The 27,810-nt window shown below is 34.2% G+C and overlaps 2 long non-coding RNA genes and 1 pseudogene across 2 annotated transcripts; 2 read left to right on the forward strand and 1 right to left on the reverse strand.

Annotated features, from left to right (window-relative positions):
• Nucleotides 1-83: 83 nt before the first annotated feature.
• On the reverse strand, nt 84-27,810 carry LOC134274580 (protein O-mannose kinase-like; annotated as a pseudogene).
• LOC134274598 (uncharacterized) lies at nt 8,791-13,518 on the forward strand. The gene is made up of 3 exons (XR_009993650.1): nt 8,791-9,827; nt 10,686-10,874; nt 13,262-13,518. It is a non-coding gene; the product is annotated as an uncharacterized LOC134274598 (long non-coding RNA).
• LOC134274590 (uncharacterized) lies at nt 15,980-23,650 on the forward strand. Its single transcript, XR_009993647.1, has 3 exons — nt 15,980-16,267; nt 19,251-19,439; nt 23,361-23,650. It is a non-coding gene; the product is annotated as an uncharacterized LOC134274590 (long non-coding RNA).

Here is a 27,810-nt window from a genome sequence, read left to right on the forward strand (position 1 = left end):
TATGTTAATGGCGGACGCCAGGTTCCTACAAGTATTGAAAGCTAACAAACACAGATATTAATTTTATTTTTAAATAACCCATTTTCTGCGACAACTGGTCGAAAAAATCTTTGGTAATTAATGCAAAAATGATTGCTCAGCTGTTGTATCCAGACCTACAGATGACAGGGATATATTCACACGACTTTTTATGACGTCACGTAAAACTCTTACGTAGGCGTGTAACACTTCTTCCGCGGACGGTCTTTTCCGAGGATTGGGGTTCTTGCACCATTTATGAATTTCTTTTAAAGAACGTTTAACCTTAAGTACAGAATTATCATCTCCCAAAAAGGACAAACACATGTCTGGAATTTTCCAAATTTCAATTTTTTCATCATACAACGGCATCCTGGAAGCGTCGAACTTTCCTGTGTACGGCCATAACTCCTCCGGGGCGGGAAAGTAGCCGGTCACTTGCCCCCAGTCCGTACATTTAATCAGTCGTCTGCTCGTTTCGTTCAAAATAATCGCCTCCATGGAATCTACGTCACTGAGCACCAACCGGAAGTCTTCTGTAAGGAGAAATTGTCCAGTCAACTTTCCCAGAGAACGCGCATCACATTGTACATATATTCTCCTGTCGATGCCTGAGTGCAGAACTCTTAAGATGTCCACGTAGCTTATACATAACTTCATTCTGGTTGACAATGTGTTATATTGAGGATACTCCTTAAGCCTTGTTTCTAGGTATCGCGCGTCCAGTAACGGATGGATTTCCGTGACGATGGTGTCGTTACATTGTCCCACTAACTGAAGTAAAACTGAACGCTTTGGGGAATTTTTCATGAGGTCTATTCCTCTGAAGTAGCCCGGTCTACCTATGATTCCACCAATGTCGTGACGCCGTAATTTTTTACGACCACAGGAAATGAATTCCAACTCGACTGCCAAACCTAATAAAAGTAAAACATTTTTAGTGCCAAATGACGATCATTGGTTTTAACTTACACATAAAAGACAGACTTTGACCCGAAACTAGAATACAGTGATACTGAACGATCTTTTATATACTTCCGAAGCAGAACATTTTTGTTTCTAGAGTATTGCAAATCTGTTTCTTTTTCGGATATTTTACTCGAAGAAGGCATTGCATGCAAACCACTGTACACGTGCTGACTTAAACATTTCCAATGTTAACTTTGCTTATTGCAGTCCGGAGGACTGGGCTGCTCTATACATATGTTTAAGTGTTGGTATATGAGGATTGAGATGGGAGAAGTTATTCAGAATGAAATGTTTTCTAAACATTAAAAAGATTGTTGATCAGAATGTTCTTTCCTTTTATAATTTACGAGATATAGAATATACTTATAGTTCCATAAAGTGAATCTGTAAAAACATACATGTTTTTAATATTTAAGGTTGCTTATCATTTGCTATGGAAAAAACGACAAGTCCATTTTTTAGAACATTGAATTTTACTCATGGCATAATTTAAACGTACTTTACACAGTTCGTGTTTTATATTCTTAAAGTGAAATACATTTTTTAAAATAGGTGATGCATTTGTCCGGTTTCAATTTATATTTTATGCAGCCAATATTTACAAGAGGAATTGATAAAGTTTAAAAAGGCATCGTTTTGTTCGATTTTCATTACCTTGGAAGACGGTATTGTATAGTTGGAATTTTTTACAGTCTTCGGACTATGCACTATCTCTCTTTTGTGATTGGTAGAAATTGCATGATGAGAAAATTTTCAATTATTTCATTGGTTGAAATGCTGTTCAAGGCAAGGGAGATAACTTTCTGATGATCTAATTTTCGTACGACTTAACAATTTTGCAAGATTTTCAATCTAAAAAAATGACAAAACGAACAACAAAATCAGCAGTAATTATTTCTTAATAACATGATATTTTTAATAGCAATAAATAAGAAGGTCTCTTTAATTTCATTATAAATAAAATTTGATTTTTATTGCTTACAGGCTTTACAATTTGTTATTATTCTTTTCCCCTTTCTTGTTTGAAGAGAGAATGGAATCAGCCGAGGTTTGCCGAAAGCTCTTGGCCATTCGTGACTACTCGGCCATTTTCCGAAAGAGTTATTTGTTATCGTTCACGGAAATGGCCGAGTAGTTACGATTGAGCTCTTGGCCAGTCAAACTTTACGGAGATGACCGAAGGACAACCGTGGTAGGGCTAATGTCCGTAAAAAAGCAAATTTAGATTTAGAAATACAAATTCAAGATATTCAAAAGAATTATACGGCCTGATAGGTGTAGATCAGTTTACTGTTTAAGATTGTTGCTAAAGACGGGAAGCTTTTTTAAAAAGCTCTACTTGTCCGACTATAAGTTTTCAAAATATTCCCGACTATCGTCTCCATCATTTAGACGCATGCATTTTTCATACATATCCAAGCGGTTTGAAGATCAAGACTCATTGTCATCTCCCTCGGGAGATGACACATTAAGATTGTATGCCGAAAGTGAAGTCCTAGTGTAAGCCTCCATTAATCTTTCGGGAGTCCTCGATGTTTAACAGAGTTCCAAGTAGCCTGTAAACTGGTTTTCGTTTAGAACTAGCTTAGGAGAGTGTGATCTACTTTCGGTTTACAATGGTTTTGGCCTATTTGAAAGCCAAGGAAAAGTTAGAAAAGAAGTACGAAATATCTATGGTTTCGGTGTGTCGTATATATATTGATCCTCAATACTATGCCTTATTAAATTGGTAAGCCGCACAAGGAGAATAGACAATGACGTGTTTCTATATATAGATTTGTTGACGCGAAGGGAAAACTGGTTCTCGCACAAAAGAACAAGCTTACAATTAGATTCTGCAAAAAATGAACGAAGAGTGGTCAACGCTAATTTTATGTTAATTTTTTATTCTGTAGTCGGATTAATTAAATTAATTCCTGTCAAACATTAATGATTAGCTGCTTTTAATTGAATAATGATTATTGTTGATAATTCCGTATTGTGTTTAGAAAATATAGTTCAAGGAAAGTATTTGAATTTAAGTAAATTGTAAACACCCAGAAGCACAAAGACCGCAAGAATGAAATTTCACCAAAAATCGCCTTGGGTGCTCTCGCAGACGTCCATGCTTTCCATATATATACTGCGGCCAGAAGAAACTGCGTACTTTACTGTGGAGTTTGCTGAATAAGTCATTTGGGAACTTCAGGTGTAATAATCCATATATTCATTGCATTAAAATATTTCCCTTTCTGTTTTATTTCTTTGACATTATTGATACCAAAGAGATGACATTTAAGGGGCAATATCCCTCTGCTCCAAATTTCACGACCTATTTTTTTAAAAATCCAGACATTGATTTTCAGCAAGAACTATAGCATTAAATTCAAATGGAAAATAGTCTGAAGTATGAAGCGTTGCTTACTTTTTCAGAAATGAATAATATGTCAAATCATGATGTGAAGAAAATTTGATATGGTAAATAGAAAGATTAATTATTTTTTATCTCACAATTAAATTAGAAATATGAGGTATATATAAAAATTATATTTACTCTAATACCTATCTAATTCCCATTAGAAAACATACTGAAGCGCTGCTTTTTAAATCACAATTACAAATTGTTTTCTGTGCATGTAAAATAACACGCATCCATAAACAAGAGTTATCGTTCCATTATCGCCCTTGAAAATATTTTTTGAGGAAACAAAATATTAATTAAATGTTTTTAAACAATACTGCATCTGAAATTTCTGTACAATTAAAAGAATTATACTTTTAGAGATAGAGATTTCTCAATTTACACTGTTTAAAGGAACTGAGTATAAACGTTTTTAGAAAATTATTATAAATAATTAATGTGCATACTAGCAATAGAAACTATAAATCAACATTTGTACCATAGAATAAGTTTGATTAAGGTGACAATATAATGGTTCCCATAAATGAAACTTGTGAACTCTGATATGACTATGACTGAATTTCTTGACAAAATGTCTGAAGAAAGTCATCTATCTTATCAGAAGAGTTATCTCTCTTATCAGAGGGATATTCCACCTTAAGGCTTTCTGGAAAGCCAAACTTGTTTCCATTACTTATTTTATTCAATTCCTGGACGACTATTTATGGTTACATTAATGTTTTCTTATTTATGTATATAGCAATCTGATTTAAATTAATCAGATGTTTGTTACGCTCCGAAATTCTGATGGTCCCTGTACCAGTTTTCGGAGCGTAAAAAAGATCTAATTTTTCAAAGATTTCATTCTTGTCCCCTAAGATTGACCCTATTAAAAGTTATTGCCCCTTATGCAATTTTAATCAGATTGTTATGTATTGCACTTTTCCATTTTCATTTACAAATGGGTTTCCGTTCTCGTAAGTGATACAATAGGAAAATTATTTTCCCGTAAAGCCAAATTTATTTGCGACTTTATTTTGCAATATTCGGGGATAAAATAGTTCGCGACGATTAATTTTCGTGATCAAGTCTTTTTGGATCTGTTGTTCATGGACAACAAGACTTGAAGGATCGGTTCGCGGCGATAAATATTCGCGATGATGAGGCTCTCGCTAACCTCACGAAAATTTTTCGCACGCAAATAAAAGTTGGTTTACAGTATCAAATCAATATTTCGCAAATTCTATGATCAAGACAATGGTCTCAATTACAATAATAAATTTTGTCGTTAAGTCGAATGTTGACTCATTTTCATTCTGAATTGTTCCCAGATTTCTCCACATAGTGGAATAAACCTAGCCAAAGCAGAGGGTTCGTTACAAGTAAGACCAGTGGCTGGAGGGAATACTTGCTTATTCGTGGCATTTGATCCCAAACTTGATGTTTTTGGAGCTACTACATTTTTTACAAATTAAAAAAAGATGAAATATATGGTTCCGCTAAAAGTCGTTACCTCTCTGCAACATACATGTATACATTATATTCAGCTAAGGGATTCCGACCCTCAGCCAGGAAGGACAACTCTTTAATTTATAATTTAATTCAAAAAGTCTTTAAATTTAGCATGAAAATTAAATATTTTTATACAACAATTATCATTATATGCCTATCAATGTGCTTCAAGGTTCTTTGCGAAGCTCCATAAATCACTTCTAACTTCATATCATGTTAATAAACATTGGTATCTAAAAATGCTTTCTCGGGATAAAAATTTCTACTTTTAATTAGACCTTTCTGAGAAGTTCAAAGAACCTTAAAGCCCATTGAGAGGCATATAATGAAAATTGATGCATGAAAAGATCTAATTTTCAAGCTTCATTTAAAGACTTTTTGAATTAAATTATAAATTAAAGAGTTGTCCTTCCTGGCTGAGGGTCGAAGTCCCTTAATTATTTTACATGACTCGTAATATCTAAATACTTTTGTCGTGAAACAAATTACGATAATAGAAGATCAGTCCCTAGAATCTTCCAAAGTATCCAGAGAGATACATCATCTCTAGTTCCCTTTTTTCATGATTTTATTGATTTATGTAAGTATATATCCTTGAAAAAAATTACATAAACATCCCTAGCAATTTTTAGCGGAAAAGTTTTTATTTGAAAATTGATGAACTTCAGATAAACCTGTTGATGGACTTCAGATAAACCTGGCTAATTAAACCATTAACCTACAACATCCAAATCGTTTTATTTTAATAACATTTAGATAATTATGCATGTATAATGTGTATGTATCCAAAGTGGTACTTTATTCTACTCACGACATGGATAAAGTCAGGGATAGAATAGTAAGAGTGAAAAGCTAAGGAATACGAAAATGTACATTTGGAAGAAGAGGGGGTTGATATATGCCTTATTCAAAAGAATTCACTGCCGATAAACTGAATGAAACATTTTGTAATATTTTTAGTGTGAAATTGTTTATTTTAAATTCTGCCTCGGTCTCAAAGACTTTGTAAAGCCATAAACCGACTCAATTAATTAAGAAATAAAGTCCACGTTTTCGTGAATGTTGCAAAATAACCTCCGAGGTCGAGAAATGTTGTTTGAAAGATTAAAGCCAAGGACTTAACCGAGGCTTTTATATTTCAAATAACATTTCGAGACCGAGGAGGTTATTTTGCATTAATCAAAACAGGGACTTAAATTTATTTTTATTCTACTAAGTAGCAGTAAATACGGCAGATCGTTTCTCTATCGAGAATCAAATTAGGTCAACATGCTGCAATGTGGCAACGCACTTTGAAAAAATTACGTACTTTGAAAAATTTTTTCAAAGTGTGTTAAAATTGGGACAAAATCAACGCACTTTGAAATTTTTTTTTAAAGTGCGTTAAATTTCGGACCAACTCAACGCACTTTGAAAAAATTTTTCAATGTGCGTTAAGAGTCTATATCAATATATTTTGCCATGGAGACACTTAACGCACTTTGAAAAAAATCATATTTTAGTCATGGAAAGATTTTATTTGTTATTTGTCGTTCAAAAAATTAAGCCTAACCCTAACCTCAAAAATGAATTGATTTACTCCCGTCGAAAAGAGGAGGAGACGGGTATAAGATCCCTCAGTCCAAATCTTTTTGGACTGAGGGATCTTATCAATAAAGAATCGACGCCTTTGTATCTTTCCAATACAAAGGTGTCGGTAACAAACGGGGAAGGGGAGCAATAAACCTAAAAAGGGTTCGCTGCATTTTCAATTCTTATACGATGTATATATCTTTCCAAAATAAGTGGGGGAGGGGTAGCCCCCAACCCCTCCCATGGCCCTTCGCCCAGTCTCGATGTCTATGTTATACTCAAAGCAATCATATAATTATGTATTTACCTAACTGGTATGACGTTAAAAACTTTCAATAATAAATGATTAAAACAGATGAAAACTAGAAATTTTAAAGTACAGTAAAACGTATGAGAGAGAAAGAATTTTCATAGTTTTGAACAATCAAATTGGCCCCTTTTTATTATGATAAATGCTAAGTTGCTTGAAGCTGTCCTCTGTTAGTGCCCCCTATACACCTTTTCATCTACTTATCAAACACTAGAATTAAAAAAATGGGGGACGAATTAATGAACTTAAAGGTACTTGGACACAGATTTGAAGTTAATATTTTCTCTATAATATTACAACTTATATATTTTAATAGCATTTCACACAAATATTAATTAAAAATCTTATTTCATTTAAAAGTTATTAAAACTTTAAATTTTTTGGCGGGTTTGATTGACACATCCTTGCACTTTAGCTTTATCTTTAATCCTTAGGAAAAGTGGCAATCCTGATGTGTATTAATGAGAAATATTAATACTATAATCCAGAAAATTCAGAGTAGACAAGTACTAAAGCAAAACAAACACACAAAATATTGTCAGTCCGTGCAGATGTGGTGAACAGACTTTGGCGATTTAACGCACCCGATAAATCGTAAACACCAAACAATAACATGTTTACAAAAACCTGTGTACATAACACGAGTGTGATCGATTCGCAAAACTCGATACACAACGGAATGACAATACTTGTGAAGTAGTTCTGCTTTCTAACATTTCTACTCAGAATAAAATTATTCTTCTTGATTTAAGTTTTAATATTTCTCATTAATACACATCAGGATTGCCACTTTTCCTAAGGATTAAGAATAAAGTTAAGATTTGTGAAAGTGCCAGGATGTGTCAATCAAACCCGCTAAAAAATTTAGAGTTTTAATATCTTTTAAATGAAATAAGATTTTTAATTAATTTTTGTGTGAAATGCTATTAAAATATATAATTCGTGATATTATACAGAAAAAATGAGAAAATATTAACTTCAAATCTGTGTCCAAGTACCTTTAAACAATCGTCACTCTTTTTTCAAGACCCTTTAATTTTCCCTTTTATTTTATCAAAACCTTAAATATTTAAAACGTCAATTTCTCAGGTCCTTCCACAGGTACTTGTGGACAGGACTCCCCCCCCCCCCCCGATATTCAACCCCGGGACTTATTTGACATTTTTTTTCACAATTTATATTCTGTACACTTATTCAACATGTTTGCAATATGAACAAATCGTCAAAACCCCCAAATAATCGCTTCACAAAAAATACCCCACTATACATTATAAGAGAGTATATAATGTATAGTGGGGTATTTTTTGTGAAGCGATTATTTGGGGTTTTTGACGATTTGTTCCTATTGCAAACATGTTGAATAAGTGTACTAAATATAAATTGTGAAAAAAATGTCAAATAAGTCCCTGGGTTGAATATCGGGGGGGGGGGGGGGGGTTCTGTCCACAAGTACCTGTGGGTCCTTCAGTGACTTTATCATAAAAAAGTTATCAAACCAGGATCTGTTATTAGGGTCTTCCGCTTCCTTCGGAAGACCCTACTGTTATTCTATTGTTTCTTATTAGGGTCTTCCGCTTCCTTCGGAAGACCCTACTGTTATTCTACTGTTTCTTATTATTATTTTATTTTTTTTTTCCCGCTCGATTTTTGACAGGCGATTTCTCAAAGACCTTTGGACTGATTTTTATGAAACTTTCAGGTTAGATACCTTGTAATTAAACCTATTTACACCTGGTTTCAATTTTTTGATGCATGCCTTTTATTGTGAGCTATTGCCCTTTAATTGATAATTTTGATGTCTCGTTTCCACTAAAAATCTCAAGAACGACGTAAGATATTTAAACGAAAGTTGGAGAACTTGTAGCCAATACATTGTAGATGTGCAGAACGATAAAATTATAAGCTGATTTCCTAAAGTTTGGAAGCTATAAAACGGCAAATTTTAGTAATTTTTTTTCTTGAATTTTTGCTACTTTTTGTGTAATAACTTTTGAACCGAGAATAATTTGGTAAGAAATATATCACAAAAGTTGTGTGTAATTACGAGAGCTTTCATATTAGATTAATGAAAAGGGGCTGGCCCCTATAATTAGGGGTTAATAGCTCATACACGTTTTTTCTGATAGCTAAAAATATTGGTATATTATGAAAAAGTTTGACTGAAATAATTTCGAACTTATAAAATCTTGTCATTTGATATAAAAAGAAATAAACTTCCAGCTATATTTAGTTGTTTTTTATATAAAACAAGTACATGTATGTGAGAAACCTTTCAGGAACAAGTTGTCTACTATAGCCAGTCAAGCCTTTACTGCATACATGTGCACATTTTTAGTTGATGCATCTAAAAGATATAGTTTTGATTCGGTGTTTCTTTGTTTTCTTTTTATTCAAATAATTTTAAAATGTGATGATGTACACAACAATAAATAGTACCTAGTTTAGAGGATTTTTTCGCGCTTGTTTGTAAACAACGCGCGGCATTGTGGGAAATAGGAAGGTACTAAAGACGCGATGTACTAAACACTTATTTGACCTGATTCAAATTTGTCTGTAAATGTTCCAAACAATTGAATTTTTGTATAGCATATGCCTCGAAGTCATAAAGTCTGTACATAAGTAATTTAAAATACTCAATATTACCATTTAATTAAAAATTAAAACGTCAGGTAAATATCAGGTCTCTAGTATATCCCGTTTTTAGTGTGCCCCTTCGAGTCGACGTCGGACACATGTTTGTCATGGTTTACAAACTGAAAATAGAATGATTTGTGAAGTTGAACATTTTCTCACAATGAATCCGTTTGTAGACATGCACACTCATTTAATCTGGAGCTACGAAGTACTTTGTCACTTCTCTGGAACATTATTCTAAGCAGAATTATCCCGATTCATATATTCTAAGAATCTTGTGTGAATTGTTTACGAGGAAATTCTGACTGTCACATTAACAAGGATGAACACTCTTGACTCTGCTTCGGATTCCCCAGTGATAATTTTATCGAGTGATGAAAGAGCTGACGGCGACATTTTAATGTATGATTGGCTTGGAACATTGGAATAAAGGTTAGAATATTTTTATTACTTAAAATTTACACTACTGATTACATGACAGTGACGTACATTGATGTTATTAGAAATACACAGACACACCGATATATTATCTGTTTTACAGTTCAGACGCTCTCTGTTTGCCTTGTAAATCCCCACAGCTTTATATTTTATTTTTTTTAAATTTGAGGATGTAATTTCAACAGTCCTACTATCTATCATAGTGATCATACTCTATAATTCAAACTGCACTTAATGTTACAGAATATATTCAACTAATTATATATTGACAGTGTGACTGTAAGGGTGAGGGCAGATACTTATTTAGTTTTAATTTAGATTGTGCTTGTCAAGCCGCATTTGACATTTGGTGCATCCATGCTCAATGTTCACTCTGAGAGTTTATTCAAATGTTTAATTCGAATGAATTCACTGCTCGTTAAATTACTTCCCATTAGCTCCATGTGAACATGAGTAAGGATAGCTAATTCAAATTAAATAGAAATGAATTTTGAATGTAGCTTAAACATGTTAAAGAAGCTAAGCACTGTGTGTCCAAAGTATACTGCGGAAAAATTGTGTGGAGCAATGTCCAAGTCACAATCTTCTTTTGCCAAGGTCTTATCATAAGAGCTCGCATTATGGGCAGGGATTTGTGCTGCTGTCTGGACTCGCTATAAATAGATGTTCTCAAAAAGTCTTAATTATTTAATATCATACTTTACTGACAAAAAAGGACAAATATTGCTCAGTTAAATTGCAAAAGAAATTTGTTTAAAAAAATTGAAATAATAGAAAGTTTGCTTTTTTGTTTGATAAGACTGCTGTAATGGTTTAATGTTTGTTTATTTGCCTTAATCATACATTTTTCAGTCATTTCATGGTGCCACCACTTGGGATGGTATTAGCTGCAAATATAGACTTGTACTCAGCACTTATTGCCTTTAAGAAGTATGAGATCCATTTTGTGCTAACACCTACCGTGACACAGAATCTTGGTTTATGCAGTCTCATAGGAGTAACCTGTCTAAAGCATTTAGCAATGGGATTGGAACCTGCAACGTAAGGTTCAGCTTCTTATTGATACTTTGATTTATAATATTTATTTGATAATTTCACTCATTCACATACTTAGAGATGTTGATATATATTGTTGAATAGCATCAATTTAGACCTTTAATTAGCTAAGTAAACATGTACTGTGAGGTTTTTAAGGTCTCATTCATTTTATATGCCAGATGCATGTTAAGGAACATTACTGCATAAATGTTTTTGTCTTAAATTTGAAGCTTTTTACTAATATAGAGATATGTTAGTTTTAAACCTCTTCAAATTAGGGTAGACCTTTACTTTAAACTCGGCAATGTGAGTGTGTTGTGTGAACTTGTGTTAGCGAGACAGTGTGTTTTGTGAACTTAATTGTGTTAGCCTGACAGTGGGTTGTGTGAATTCTTGTTAGCTTGACAATGTGTTGCGTAAACTCGTGTTAGCGGGACAGCGTGTTGTGTAAAATCGTGTATAAAGTGTAAGTGTGACAGTGTGTTGTGTAAACTCGTGTTAGCTAGACAGAGTGTTGATTGAACTTGTATTAGCGAGACTTCGTGTTGTGTAAACTGGTGTTAGTGAGACTGCGTGTTGTGTAAACTCGTGTTAGCGAGACTGCGTGTTGTGTAAACTCATGTTAGCGAGACAGCGTGTTGTGTGTATTCTTATTAACGAGACAGCATGTTGTCTGAATTCGTGTTAGCGTGACAGTGTGTTGTGTGAACTTGTTATCCTGAAAATTTGTCGTGTGAACTGGTGTTAGAGAGATAGTGTGTTGTGTGAACTCGTGTTAGCAAGATTGCATATTGTGTGAACTCGTGTTAGCCAGACTGCGTGTTATGTGAACTCGTGTTAGCCATATTGCATGTTTTTTGAATTTGTGTTAGCGTGACAGTGTGTTGTGTGAACTCGTGTTAGCCTGACAGTGTGTTATGTGAAATGGTATTAGGATGACAGTGTGTTGTATGAAATGGTATTAGGATGACAGTGTGTTATCGCAACAGCGTTTGGTGCGAACTTGTGTTAGTGAATAGTGAGACAGCCTGTTTTGAGAATTCGTGTTAGTGTGACAGTGTGTTGTGTGAACTCGTGTTAGCCTGACAGTGTGTTGTGTGAAATGATATTAGAATGACAGTGTGTTGTGTGAAATGGTATTAGGATGACAGTGTGTTATCGCAACAGCATTTGGTGCGAACTTGTGTTAGTGAATAGTGAGACAGCCTGTTTTGTGACTTTGTGTTAGCGTGACAGTGTATTGTGTAAACTCGTGTTAGCATGACAGTGTATTGTGTAAACGCGTGTTAGTGAGACTGCGTGTTGTGTAAACTCATGTTAGCGTGACAGTGTGTAGTGTGAATTCATCTAAGCGTGACAGTGTGTTGCGTGTACTTGTGTTAGCTAGACAGTGTGTTGTATGAACTCGTGTTAGCGAGACTGCGTGTTGTGTAAAACTTGTGTTAGCGAGACAGCGTGTTGTGTGAACTTGTGTTAGTGAGACAGCGTGTTTGTGAATTCATGTTAGCATGATAGTGTGTTGTGTGAACTCGTGTTAGCCTGATATTTTGTTGTGTGAAATTGTATTAGCGTGACAGTGTGTTGTGTGTTAGTGTGACAGCGTGTGGTGCGAACTTGTGTTAGTGCGAAAGTGTTTTTCAGTGTTGTGATGGCGAGCTGTGTGATAGCCTAATGGCGTCTTTTGTGTCGGTAAGATGGCACGCTTTTATGAAAGTGCTATTGAGCTTTAGCAAGTGGCCCTATCTGGACACGCCTTATTATAATTGATCAGTTCTCAGATATACAGTGAATTACCGGTATTATTGTCACCATGAAATCAGCATTTACAGTTGCAATTACCTAGTTAGTAATCATAAGTTATTGGTTTGTCAGTTTTAAAATTATGGTGTTCCAATGATGTGAAGTTGCAGTGTGTCAGCATGTTAATTTCAACAGACTGCCACTCCAATGCAGCTTTAAACAACACGCTGCTGTGTTTACACAAAACAAAATATCATGCAAACACAACTTTAAACAATCTGTTGAGTGTTAGCTTCACTGCATGTTGGATTCAGTGTGCTGGCATATTATCACTGACATACATGCTAGCACATTGTCACCTCGTGCTAGTATGTTGTCATAAATACTCTAGCACATTATCCTAAACCCACTAGTGCATGATTACTTTGCACTTGTATGTTGTCTTATTAGGGAATAGCATAAATGACTGCCTTGATTGGTGTAAACTTCTTTTAATTGATGAAAGAGTACATTAAAATTTACAAATTATACACAGAAAATGTGACAATATCTTATCTCTCAATTTGATAATCTAATTTATAATCTCATGAATTGCACTTTTTATTAGTAAAAGAATTATAGATTAAAAAATTTCAATTTCTTTTGGATAGGTGTGACTCATCTGAAGACTGAATTTTGATACCAAGCATGACCATGATTTGCCAGAAGATCATCTGTTTGGATGTGACATGGAATAAACAGCATAGTGAAAATAAGTCAAGTTTTGGTTTGTGAAGACAATTTTTAAACACACTGTGTATCATTTTAAATTTTGATTTGACAACATAAATCCACAAATATGAACATATCAATTGCTCTCAGTTTTTCAAGTGAAACAGTTTTTGTAACAGAAATATATGTACCAGTAATTACATTGGAATAAATGTTATTTTTAAATATAATAATATTTTGTTTGTGTAGCATGTTGACCTCTTTATTAAGGTCTTCCCTTTCAAAGTTTAGACTTACTTATTCTAATGATTAAGATAGATCCTCTGTCTTCAGCAGGAATAGAAGATCTTGTAATACATGTATGTGTATTTTTTACAGTATAATGTAAAAAAAATTGTTATTTTGGCACATACAACTAATTAAAGGCATAAACATGTGTATGATTCCAAGGAATTCAGTACATAGGGCATGTACATGTAGTTTTCTAAAACAAGATTGAAGAGATGTCCAGTCGCATTTCAATGTCAACTGCAAAACTGTGCCTGTTGCATATTTATTAGCCCATCTGAGCTAAAGGAACCAGGAAATTTTTTAAAAACATAATTTTATCCATTATCATCATTGTCTAAAATTTCACAATATCATTTTCCAGAACCAAAGTGAAACTTGGCACAGAGCATCCTTAGTGTAGGGGATTCAAATTGTTCTTATGCAGGGCAATACCTTCAAAGAGATTTGTTTCTTTAATGCTGTAAATGTATTATATTTAGCTTGTACAATATTTGGTGGAAATTGACTTTTGAATAAGTTAGCGTAGATATTCTTATTTATGTTTATGTACAAGAATTTTAGCTTTGTACTTGATTTAGTGATTGCTGCATTCCGCCAAAGCCGCTAAAAATGAATACACAGCCATATGTAATATGTTTACAATATACCTTTCAGAGAATTTTACACTCCTATTGAGGTATCACCAGTTACTAGTGGAAAGCTGCAAATTCGAAACATACACAACACATTTCTGTGCGTTTATTATAAAAGTATTGTTCTACTTACTAATTGCAACTAATGAAGATTGTTCATCATTATTGTAAATACATTTGGATTTTTTGAATTATTATATAATTTGTTTATTTTATTTACCTAGTTATATTGTATATTAAATGATTTTAAAGCCATTTTTAAGATGGTAATGTAGCAAAACACTAATGTTTCTGTAGTATGACACGTTTCACAAACATGATATATCCGATATCAAAAGTCATAATATTGGAAGTTAAACTGTTGTGGTACGATTTCAAGAATGCTGTTAGAGAGAGTACCCTTTAGACCTCATGCTCACACCAAATTAAAGAATTCAAGTAAGGGTTTCTGAGACAAATCGAAAAAGAGAATGTTAGCAAAGTTGACAATCTAGACAGAAACATTTAATCTTTTGCTTATCGCTAGGAAGGAAGACCCACTCGTTGCTTTGCAACGAGCTTTGCTCTAGTTATTCTTTTTTTTTTTTCCCGCTCGACTTTTGACAGGCGATTTCTCAAAGACCCTTGGACTGATCGTTATGAAATTTTCAGGATAGATAGCTTATAGTAAAACCTGTTTAAACCTGTTTTCAGTTTTTTTATGCATGCCTTTATTTGTGAGTTATTGCCCTTTAATTGAAAATTTTTGATGTCTCGTTTCCACTGAAAATCTCAAAAATGACATAAGATATTTACACGAAAGTTGGAGAACTTGTAGCCAATACATTGTAGATGTGCACAACGATAAAATTATATAGCTAATTTCTTAAAGTTTAGAAGCTATAAAACGGCAAATTTTAGTAATTTTTTTTCTTTGAATTTTTGCTACTTTTTGTGTAATAACTTTTAAACCGAAAATAATTTGGTAAGAAATATAGAACAAAAGTTGTGGGTAATTACGAGAGCTTTCATATTTGATTAACGAAAAGGGGCTGGCCCCTGTAATTAGGGGTTAATAGATCATACACTCTTTTTTCTGATAGCTAAAAATTTTGGTATATTATGAAAAAGTTTGACTGAAATAATTTCAAACTTATAAAATCTTGTCATTTGATATAAAAAGAAATAAACTTCCAGCTATATTTAATTGTTTTTCTTATAAAACAAGTACATGTATGTGAGAAACCTTTCAGGAACAAGTTGTCTACTATAGCCAGCCAAGCCTTTACTGCATACATGTGCACATTTTTAGTTGATGCATCTAAAATATATAGTTTGATTCGTTGTTTATTTGTTTTCTTTTTGTTAAAATAATTTTAAAATGTGATGATGTACACAACAATAATTCGTACCTAGTTTAGAGGATTTTTTCGCGCTTGTTTGTAAACAACGCGCGGCATTGTGGGAAATAGGAAGGTACTAAAGACGCGATGTACTAAACATTGATTTGACCTGATTCAAATTTGTCTGTAAATGTTCTAAACAATTGAATTTTTGTATAGCATATGCCTCGAAGTCATAAAGTCTGTACATAAGTAATTTAAAATACTCAATATTGCCATTTAATTCAAAATTAAAACGTCAGGTAAATATCAGGTCTCTAGTATATCCCGTTTTTAGTGTGACCCTTCGAGTCGACGTCGGACACATGTTTGCCATGGTTTACAAACTGAAAATAGAATGATTTCTGAAGTTTGAACATTTTCTCACAAAGAATCCGTTTGTAGACATGTACACTCATTTAATCTGCAGCTACGAAGTACTTTGTCACTTCTCTGAAACATTATTCTAAGCAGAATTATCCCGATTCATATATTCTAAGAATCTTGTGTGAATTGTTTACGAGGAAATTCTGACTGTCACATTAACAAGGATGAACACTCTTGACTCTGCTTCGGATTCCCCAGTGATAATTGTGTCGAGTGATGAAAGAGCTGACGGCGACATTTTAATGTATGATTGGCTTGGACCATTGGAATGAATGTTAGAATATTTTTATACTTAAAATTTACACTACTGATTACATGACAGTGACATACATTGATGTTATTAGAAATACACAGACACACCGATATATTATCTGTTTTACAGTTCAGACGCTCTCTGTTTACCTTGTAAATCCCCACAGCTTTATATTTTATTTTTTTTAAATTTGGGGATGTAATTTCAACAGTCCTACTATCTATCATAGTGATCATACTCTAATATGTTCTACGGTGCGACCGTTGGGGCGAGCGCAGTTATTGACTATCCAAACCTTTACACAGCTTTATTTTATTTCCAAAGGAATCGGGATCGAGATTCCGAACTTTTCGGAAGTTTCCGACAAAATCGGAAATACCCGAGCCGTTTAAGTGACGAAAGTATGACGTCAAATAAAAAGTCTTGTAGACTTAAAACGCAAACGATATCTCTGTGGCAAGGATATTGCATAAAAACGTTGTTTGTAATTTTTTTTCAAGTAAGTTGTTGCTATGTTTTAGCCTTCTGGTTGCTATGCACCGCAAAGGATTACTGGGATTTTAGAATTTTTTCACGCGGTCAGATAAAAATTTTTTGGAACAATGTGCAGATTTCAACCCGAATTTCCTCCGTTCGTACACGTTAGTCTATTGAGCTCGCTGCGCTCGCTATAATTCAAACTGCACTTAATGTTACAGAATATATTCAACTAATTATATATTGACAGTATGACTGTAAGGGTGAGGGCAGATACTTATTTAGTTTTAATTTAGATTGTGCTTGTCAAGCCGCATTTGACATTTTGTGCATCCATGCTCAGTGTTCACACTGAGAAAATTATTCAAATGTTTAATTCGAATGAATTCACTGCTCATTAAATTACTTCCCATTAGCTCCATGTGAACATGAGTAAGGATAGCTAGTTCAAATTAAATAGAAATGAATTTTGAATGTAGCTTAAACATGTTAAAGAAGCTAAGCACTGTGGGTCCAAAGTATACTGCGGAAAAATTGTGTGGAGCAATGTGCAAGTCACAATCTTCTTTTGCCAAGGTCTTATCATAAGAGCTCGCATTAGACATGCATTTCCAGATTTGGCGATCTCGAGACCTTACTCCCACACTGACTCTGACAGTTGTTTCAAAAATTTTAGGGGGCGTGTCAAAATTTGATTTATTTACAAAACAGTTTCCTAGATGAAGCAACGTATTATGTAGCATTTAAGGGCACACAAGGGTATATTTTTCATGAGTTCAGACTTACTAAAATTAAAATGACCTTTCTCTAAATGTTTTGTTACTTTATTTAAAGATAGAACTCTTCTGTAAATAACACAATTTAAATCAATCGCGTTAAATAGAAATCCGAGGTTTAAAACAATAGTCAATTTTTTCTGACTCGGTTAAAAATACCATTTCAAAAACAGTTTAAAGTCAATTTAACTTACATGTATAGAGATATGGGGATGATATTTGGGTTCAAAATCGGTGATTTTATTTTAAATTTAGATAGCAAATATTATATTAATCTTTGTTTAATCTCGAGTTTTATTTTTTTTTAGTTCAGATATGTCATACCTAGTACGAGGGTTGTTCGGAAATTATTGAGACAAATACATTTACTCCATAAAGGATGGAGATAATTTCATGAAAATTCATCGACATCTAATAAAGAACGTATAAAACACTTAAGCAAATTTACTAATTCCTACGATAATAATATAAGTTTCGGTGAAGTAATAAATATGCATATGTCTATCGACCCGGAGCAACCACGCTATGTCATTTAACGTTACGTTAGCCGTAGAATGTTTTTGCACGTGAAACGATAGGGAAGCATTTAGTACTCTTCCGTCTTAGTTATTACATATATAACATTACAAAAATCATACAGTCTATTTTCTTAAACTACTCTTTAAAAATGTATGCTGTTGCTACCCCAGTCAAAAATTTTCATTTATGGGAAAGGACCACTTAGAATCACGCGGTGCCAATTTATGTAACGCGGGTTAAATACCGTATTGATATCAATACTGTATGAAATAACTCATGGTCGTTTAGATCTTTTAAATTTACTCTTGTTTAATTAATTGCTAAAAAAATGCATACCAAGGAAATAACAAACCCTAGCACATTGTTTTTTTTCTCGTTGCTATTGTTTTAGCAGGTTGTTTAGTCTTGAAAAGAGTTCTGTATTGCGCTACACAAAATTTAAGGTACGCTGGCTGCTCCGCCCTTGACGTCAAAATCCATTTTTTCGTTGTTTGCAGATTTCTCTACCGCGCTTAATTTTTTATGATATCCGTATTTCTGATCAAAATTCTATCAAAGTTGCACAACATGAATTTGAACCAAAGCTGAAAAATTATACACTTAAACTGAATTATTTTCGCTCTCATTATTGATCCACGAAGAGTTAGAATTTTGAGGTTACACATTTTCAATGTCCGATTCTGTGACTGCTCCGGGTACCCCTACTATTGACACATTTATATAACATTGTAGAGAAAATATTTAATATTTGTAAAATATTTCTTGCTCTTATTAATTATTAGTGTATGTCAAACGTATATGCCAATTTTCACTGAAAGACGTTCATTAAAAAGCAAAATAAACAAAATGTCGCAATAATTTTCGAACAACCCTCGTATATACCTTTATAACCCTTTATAAAAAATCTTTATACGGCCCCTTATGTATCGAAGTACAGAGTACGAGTCCGAGCACGTGGCGCTCTTAGCTGGAAAAGTCTTATGGGCAGGGATTTGTGCTGCTGTCTGGACTCGCTATAAATAGATGCTCTCAAAAAGTCTTAATTATTTAATATCATACTTTACTGACAAAAAAGGACAAATATTGATCAGTTAAATTGCAAAAGAAATTTGTTTAAAAAAATTGTAATGATAGAAAGTTTGCTTTTTTGTTTGATAAGACTGCTATACATGTAATGCTATACATGTAATGGTTTAATGTTTGTTTATTTGCCTTAATCATACATTTTTCAGTCATTTCATGGTGCCACCACTTGGGATGGTATTAGCTGCAAATAAAGACTTGTACTCAGCACTTATTGCCTTTAAGAAGTATGAGATCCATTTTGTGCTAACACTTACCGTGACACAGAATTTTGGTTTATGCAGTCTCATAGGAGTAACCTGTCTAAAGCATTTAGCAATGGGATTGGAACCTGCGACGTAAGGTTCAGCTTCTTATTGATACTTTGATTTATAATCTGATAATATTTTTTTGAGAATTTCACTCATTTACATACTTAGAGATGTTGATATATATTGTTGAATAGGATCAATTTAGACCTTTACTTAGCTAAGTAAACATGCACTGTGAGGTTTTTAAGGTCTCATTCATTTTATATGCCAGATGCATGTTAAGGAACATTACTGCATAAATGTTTTTGTCTTAAATTTGAAGCTTTTTACTTATATAGAGATATGTTAGTGTTAAACCTCTTCAAATTAGGGTAGACCTTTACTTTAAACTCAGCAATGTGAGTGTGTTGTGTGAACTTGTGTTAGCGAGACAGTGTGTTGTATGAATTTGTGTTAGTAAGGTAGTGTGTTTTGTGAACTTAATTGTGTAAGCCTGACAGTGGGTTGTGTGAATTCTTTTTAGCTTGACGATGTGTTGCCTAAACTCCTGTTAGCGGGACAACGTGTTGTTTGAAATTTTGTATAAAGTGTAAGTGTGACAGTGTGTTGTGTAAACTTGTGTTAGCTAGACAGAGTGTTGATTGAACTCGTATTAGCGAAACTTCGTGTTGTGTAAACTCGTGTTAGTAAGACTGCTTGTTGTGTAAACTTGTGTTAGCGAGACTGCGTGTTGTGTAAACTCATGTTAGCCAGACAGCGTGTTGTGTGAACTATTATTAACGAGACAGCATGTTGTGTGAATACGTGGTAGCGTGACAGTGTGTTGTGTGAACTTGTTATCCTGAAAATTTGTCGTGTGAACTGGTGTTAGAGAGATAGTGTGTTGTGTGAACTGGTGTTAGCGAGATTGCATATTGTGTGAACTCGTGTTAGCAAGACTGCGTGTTATGTGAACTCGTGTTAGCGATATTGCATTTTTTTTTAATTTGTGTTAGCGTGACAGTGTGTTGTGTGAACTCGTGTTAGCCTGACAGTGTGTTGTGTGAAGTGGTATTAGGATGACAGTGTGTTGTATGAAATGGTATTAGGATGACAGTGTGTTATCGCAACAGCATTTGGTGCGAACTTGTGTTAGTGAATAGTGAGACAGCCTGTTTTGTGAATTTATGTTAGCGTGACAGTGTGTTGTGTGAACTCGTGTTAGTCTGACAGTGTGTTGTGTGAAATGGTATTAAAATGACAGTTTGTTGTTTGAAATGGTATTAGGATGACAGTGTGTTATCGCAACAGCATTTGGTGCGAACTTGTGTTAGTGAATAGTGAGACAGCCTGTTTTGTGACTTTGTGTTAGCGTGACAGTGTATTGTGTAAACCTGTGTTAGCGTGACAGTGTATTGTGTAAACTCGTGTTAGTGAGACTGCGTGTTGTGTAAACTCATGTTAGCCTGACAGTGTGTTGTGTGAATTCATCTAAGCGTGACAGTGTGTTGCGTGTACTTGTGTTAGCTAGACAGTGTGTTGTATGAACTCGTATTAGCGAGACTGCGTGTTGTGTAAAACTTGTGTTAGCGAGACAGCGTGTTGTGTGAACTTGTGTTAGCGAGACAGCGTGTTTGTAAATTTGTGTTAGCATGATAGTGTGTTGTGTGAACTCGTGTTAGCCTAATATTTTGTTGTGTGAAATTGTATTAGCGTGACAGTGTGTTGTGTGTTAGTGTGACAGCGTGTGGTTCGAACTTGTGTTAGTGCGAAAGTGTTTTTAGCTCACCTGAGCCAAAGGCTCAAGTGAGCTTTTCTGATCAAAATTTGTCCGTTGTCATCGTCGTTGTAAACTTTTCATATTTTCATCATCTTCTCAAAAACCACTGGGCCAATTTCAACCAAACTTGGCACAAACTACCCTTGGGTAAAGGGGATTCAAGTTTGTTCAAATGGAGAGCCACCCCCTTTTCCAAGGGGAGATAATTATGAATTTATTAAAAATTAATGGCATTTTTTAAAAATCTTCTTCTTCAGAAGTGCTGGGCCAGGACAGATGAAACTTGTATAGGATCATCCTCAGGTAGTGTAGATTCAAGTTTGTTCAAAACATGACCCCTGGGGCAAGGGTGGGGCTAGAATGGCCAACCCCAGATTTACATAGGAATATATAGATAATATCTTTAAAAAATCTTCTTCTCCAGAACCACTGGGTCAGGAAAGATGAAACTCATGTGGAATCATCCCCAGGTAAGGTAGTGTAGATTCAAGTTTGTTCAAATCATGACCCCTTGGGCAAGGGTGGGGCCAAAATGGCCAACCCGAGTTTTACATAGGAATATATAGGGAAAATCTTTAAAAATCTTCTTCTCAAGAACCACTTAGCCAGGAAAGACGAAACTCATGTGGAATCATCCTCAGGTAGTTTAAATTCAAGTTTGTTCAAATCATGACCCCCGGGGCAAGGGTGGGACCAAAATGGCCCACCCAATTTTTACATAGGAATACAACAGAAAAATCTTTAAAAATCTTCTTCTCAAGAACCACTGAGCCAGGAAAGATGAAACTCATGTGGAATCATCCCCAGGTAGTGTAGATTTAAGTTTGTTCAAATCATGACCCCTGGGGCATGGGTGGGGCCAAAATGGCTGACCCTAGATCTACATAGGAATATATAGGAAATATCTTTAAAAAATCTTCTTCTCAAGAACCACTGGGTCAGGAAAGATGAAACTCGTGGAATCATCCTCAGGTAGTGTAGATTCAAGTTTGTTCAAATCATGACCCCTGGGGCAAGGGTGGGGCCAAAATGACCGACCCAAGTTAAACATAGGAATATATAATAAAAATCTTTAAAATTCTTCTTCACAAGACCCACTGGGCCAGGAAAAATGAAACTCATGTAGAATCATCCTCAGGTAGTGTAGATTCAAATTTGTTCAAATCATGACCACTGGGGCAAGGGTGGGGCCAAAATGGCCGACCCAAGTTTAACATAGGAATATATAATAAAAATTTTTAAAAATCTTCTTCACAAGACCCACGGGGCCAGGAAAAATGAAACTCATGTGGAATCATCCTCAGGTAGTGTAGATTAAAGTTTGTTCAAATTATGACCCCGGGGCAAGGATGGGGCCAAAATGGCCGACCTAAGTTTTACATAGGGATATGTAGAGAAACCTTTTAAAATCTAAATTTCTTTTCAAGTACTTCAAAGCTATGTTAATTCAAGCTCGATGTGCTCAGGTGAACGCTGTGGCCCCTGGGCCTCTTGTTTAGTGTTGTGATGGCGAGTTGTGTGATAGCGTAATGGCGTCTTTTGTGTCGGTAAGATGGCATGTTTTTATGAAAGTGCTATTGAGCTTTAGCAAGTGGCCCTATCTGGACAAGCCTTATTATAATTGATCAGTTCTCAGATATACAAGGAATTACCGGTATTATTGTCACCATGAAATCAGCATTTACAGTTGCAATTACCTAGTTAGTAATCATATGATATTGGTTTGCCAGTTTTAAAATTATGGTGTTCCAATGATGTGAAGTTGCAGTGTGTTTGCATGTTAATTTCAACAGACTGCCACTCCAATGCAGCTTTAAACAACACGCTGCTGTGTTTACACAAAACAAAATATCATGCAAACACAACTCTAAACAATCTGTTGAGTGTTAGCTTCACTGCATGTTGGATTCAGTGTGCTGGCATATTATCACTGACGTACATGCTAGCACATTGTCACCTCTTGCTAGTATGTTGTCATAAATACTCTAGCACATTATCCTAAACCCACTAGTGCATGATTACTTTGCACTTGTATGTTGTCTTATTAGGGGATAGCATAAATGACTGCCTTAATTGGTGTAAACTTCTTTTAATTGATGAAAGAGTACATTAAGATTTACAAATTATACACAGAAAATGTGACAATATCTTATCTCTCAATTTGATAATCTAATTTATAATCTCATGAATTGCACTTTTTATTAGTAAAAGAATTATAAATTTAAAAAATTTCAATTTCTTTTGGATAGGTTTGACTCATCTGAATACTGAATTTTGATACCAAGCATGATCATGATTTGCCAGAAGATCATCTGTTTGGATGTGACATGGAATAAACAGCATAGTGAAAATATGTCAATTTTTGGTTTGTGAAGACAATTTTTAAACACACTGTGTATCATTTTTAAATTTTGATTTGACAACATAAATCCACAAATATGAACATATCAATTGAACTCAGTTTTTCAAGTGAAATAGTTTTTGTAACAGAAATACATGTACCAGTAATTACATTGGAATAAATGTTATTTTTAAATATAATAATATTTTGTTTGTGTAGCATGTTGACCTCTTTATTAAGGTCTTCCCTTTCAAAGTTTATACTTTATACTTATTCTAATGATTAAGATAGATCCTCTGTCTTCAGCAGGAATATAAGATCTTGTAATACATGTATGTGGTTTTTTTTTTACAGTATAATGAAAAAAAAATTGTTATTTTGGCACACACAACTAATTAAAGGCATAAACATGTGTATGATTCCAAGGAATTCAGTACATAGGGCATGTACATGTAGTTTTCTAAAACAAGATTGAAGAGATGTCCAGTAGCATTTCAATGTCAATTGCAAAACTGTGCCTGTTGCATACTTATTTATCAGACAGACTTTGTACTCTATGTTTATCAAATAGTGTAGAAGATGAAAGTCACTTTTTGCTTCATTGTACATCATATTCAAATCTAAGAGCAAGCTTTTTTACCAGTATCGAATTTAATCCAACTTCATTTGATAATAATATGTCAGATTTAGACAAAATTAAGTTTCTTTTATTAAATTTCCCAAGGCATATTGGAAAATTCATATATTCAGCATATACTTACAGACAATCTATTATTTATAGTAAACGCAATGCGTAATATCTTTATTATTGAATGTTATATTGTTAAAGTGACATATAGGCCCGATGGGCCGGGTGTTTCAATTCTAAATATATGTATATTTGTTGACAACTGTTGTAATTGTACATAACACATGTCACTATAATAAACCATTTACTTACTTACTTACTTACTTACTTATTGGCCCATCTGAGCTAAAGGAACCAGTAATTTTTTTAAAAACATAATTCTATCCATTATCATCATTGTCTAAAATTTCACAATGTCATTTTCCAGAACCAAAATGAAACTTGGCACAGAGCATCCTTAGTGTAGGGGATTCAAATTGTTCTTATGCAGGGCAATACCTTCAAAGAGATATGTTTCTTTAATGCTGTAAATGTATTATATTTAGCTTGTACAATATTTGGTGGAAATTCACTTTTGAATAAGTTAGCATATATATTCCTATTTATGTTTATGTACAAGAATTTTAGCTTTGTACTTGATTTAGTGATTGCTGCATTCCGCCAAAGCCGCTAAAAAGAAGGATATGGAAATAACGAACAGTATTCAATCTCAACGTCCATTAAACAAATATACAAAATAAGAGCAGAGCACACACAGACCCCCGAAACATCAGAGGTGGGATCAGGTGCCATGGAGGAGTGAGCATCCCCTGCTGACCGGTCACACCCGCCGTGTGCTCGTTGTCATAATCAGGATATAACGGGAAAAATCCGTGGTCAATTCAGTGTATAAATACATGTAATGGACTAACAATTGGTATGAAAAACGTCAGTCAGCATTTCATTCAATGATAAATTGTATTTGCTGACAAGGTCATTGTATCGACCATAGAATTTACGAAATGATGACTTCAAACGAGACCGCTGATATTCTTGTTTCATCAACTTGCTTGTCAAAAGTTTACCTCGTTTAAGAAATTGTTCATACGTAGAGCATGCTCTTGCATATCGAATCAACTGAGATATAAATACTCCGTATGCAGGTGATGAAGGTATATTGCTGCATATGTAAGGGAAGTTGACAATAGAAAAGTTAAAGTCATCACGTTTATCATATAGCTTGGTTGTTAGATTACCATTAGTGTCTTTTTCAAGTAAAATATCCAAGTATGAAGCAGAAGTGTCGGACTCTGTGGTATCTTTTATTTCAAGCTCACCAGGATATATTGTGTTGACGTAGGAATGAAAATTATCATTATTAATAGACAATACGTCGTCGATATATCTAAATGTCGAGTTGAAGGCCACAGCAAGTGTTTTCTTCTTTTCACGTAAAAGATTTTGCATAAATTCTGCTTCATATGAATATAAAAATAAGTCTGCTAATAACGGAGCGCAATTTGTACCCATGGGAATTCCAATAGATTGTTGGAATACCTGGTCTCCAAAAACCACATAGATATTGTCAATCAGAAACTCAAGCATCTTCTTGATGTCAACTTCAGAGTACTTATGTGTGCAATCAGAATCTGTTTTAACAAAATAATTTTTCAAATGACCAATGACGAGGTAAGTAAACTTACGAGTTCCATTTTCGTTGAAGAAGCAGCTGTCAATGATATCAAAAAGCCTGGATTTTAATTTGTCGTGGGGAATTGTTGAGTATAAAGTTGAAAAGTCGTAAGTTTTTATGCTGTTGATTTTTGTAAAGTCTTGTGATTTCAAATTGTCCAAAAGTTCTTTAGAATTTTTAAGTATCCACATCTGATTTACACCACTTCTTGAATATATAGCTGTACAGTACTCTTGAAGTTTTTCCTTCACTTCTGTCAATATTTTAGTGAGAAGAATACACAGCCATATGCAATATGCAATATGTTCACAATATACCTTTCAGAGAATTTTAAACTCCTATTGAGGTACCACCAGTTGCTAGTGGAAAGCTTCAAATTCGAAACATACACAACACATTTCTGTGCGTTTATTATAAAAGTATTGTTCTACTTACTGATTGCAACTAATGAAGATTGTTCATCATTATTGTGAATACATTTGGATTTTTTGAATTATTATATAATTTGTTTATTTTATTTACCTAGTTATATTGTATTTTAAATGATTTTAAAGCCATTTTTAAGATGGTAATGTAGCAAAACACTTAAATGATTCTGTAGTATGACACGTTTCACAAACATAATTGCTAGTGTTGGCAATGAGTACCCGGTTAAACGGTTTACCGTCGAACGTTGCCAGTATCGGTTAGTAAAACTGCTATTCGGTTACTTGGAAGAAATTAATTCTACATAGTAAAGGCATAGGAAATGATTTGCCAACACTAATAATTGCAACAAACCTGATATATCCGATATCAAAAGTCATAATATTGGAAGTTAAACTGTTGTGGATACGATTTCAAAAATGCTGTTAGAGAGAGTACCCTTAAGACCTCATGCTCACACCAAATTAAAGAATTCAAGTAAGGGTTTTTGAGACAAATCGAAAAAGAGAATGTTAGCAAAGTTGACAATCTAGACAGAAACATTTAATCTTTTGCTTATCGCTAGGAAGGAAGACCCACTCGTTGCTTTGCAACGAGCTTTGCTCTAGTTTATCATACCGATTATTTGAAGGAATATTGATCAACCTTAACATTTTTGTCAAAGTGCGTTTATATGGTCGATATTAACGCACTTTGAAAAAAAATTATTTTTTTCAAAGTGCGTTAGCTTGGTCCCAAATTTTAACGCACTTTGAAATTTTTTTTTCAAAGTGCGTAATTTTTCAAAGTGCGTTGTAACACTGCGATAACGCTGTTCCATTTACCACCAGTATGTAACTTTGTTTAACTGCAGACGATTTGTACTTTCGCTGCATTATAATTAGCCTTTATTAATTATATGAATATGTTTGTGGCTTATATAGATTAATCTTTTGGAATATACAATAACAAAATAAGTTTCCTCTTTTACCACTTTATCACTTAAATCACGGAGTTTAAATATGGCGTAGGGAGGTCCGTGAAACAGCCCCGTTTGGCTTGAGAAGCCTACATTCATCAGTATTTTATTTTTACAGCTACTTTCTGCAATATACAGCGTTTACACTGCAAAAGACGACACATCGATGTGGTCTAAATATGAATTTCATTCTTAAGTCAAATGTACATTTCAACTGCACAGGTTTGATACGTGTTTCTGATCTGATAATTTTTTGATGACGTTCGTGATTTATTGGAGAATAATGATTCATTTCTTTGATCTTGGCAATAATCGTAGTAGAAATAAGCATATTTAACCTTTGCCTTAATTAAAAACTGACCTAGATTGTGTAAAACTGACCCAGATTGTGTAAAATTGACCCAGATTGTGTAAAACTGAGCCAGACTGTGTACCTCTTTGACGTATCCCTGTTTCCCTATCTCGGAGGAGATGTTAAGTTCCCTGACCTCCTCACACGTTAACAGAGGATGGCAGCTCTTCATTCCGTACAGCCCGAAGTATCCCGGCTTACAGTTCGGTTTACATTTTTCTCGCTCTTCCACCGCACTCCAAATACAAGTAAAATCCACGGGGTCCTCGTCCGGGGAACGAATTGCCTTTTTCTTGGACAACTGTAGAGCCAGCATAGACGG

This window comes from Saccostrea cucullata, unplaced genomic scaffold, assembly GCF_032062105.1.
Source record: "Saccostrea cucullata isolate Sc308-1 unplaced genomic scaffold, CSIRO_AGI_Scuc_v1 ctg2331, whole genome shotgun sequence".
Lineage (NCBI taxonomy): Eukaryota > Metazoa > Mollusca > Bivalvia > Ostreida > Ostreidae > Saccostrea > Saccostrea cuccullata.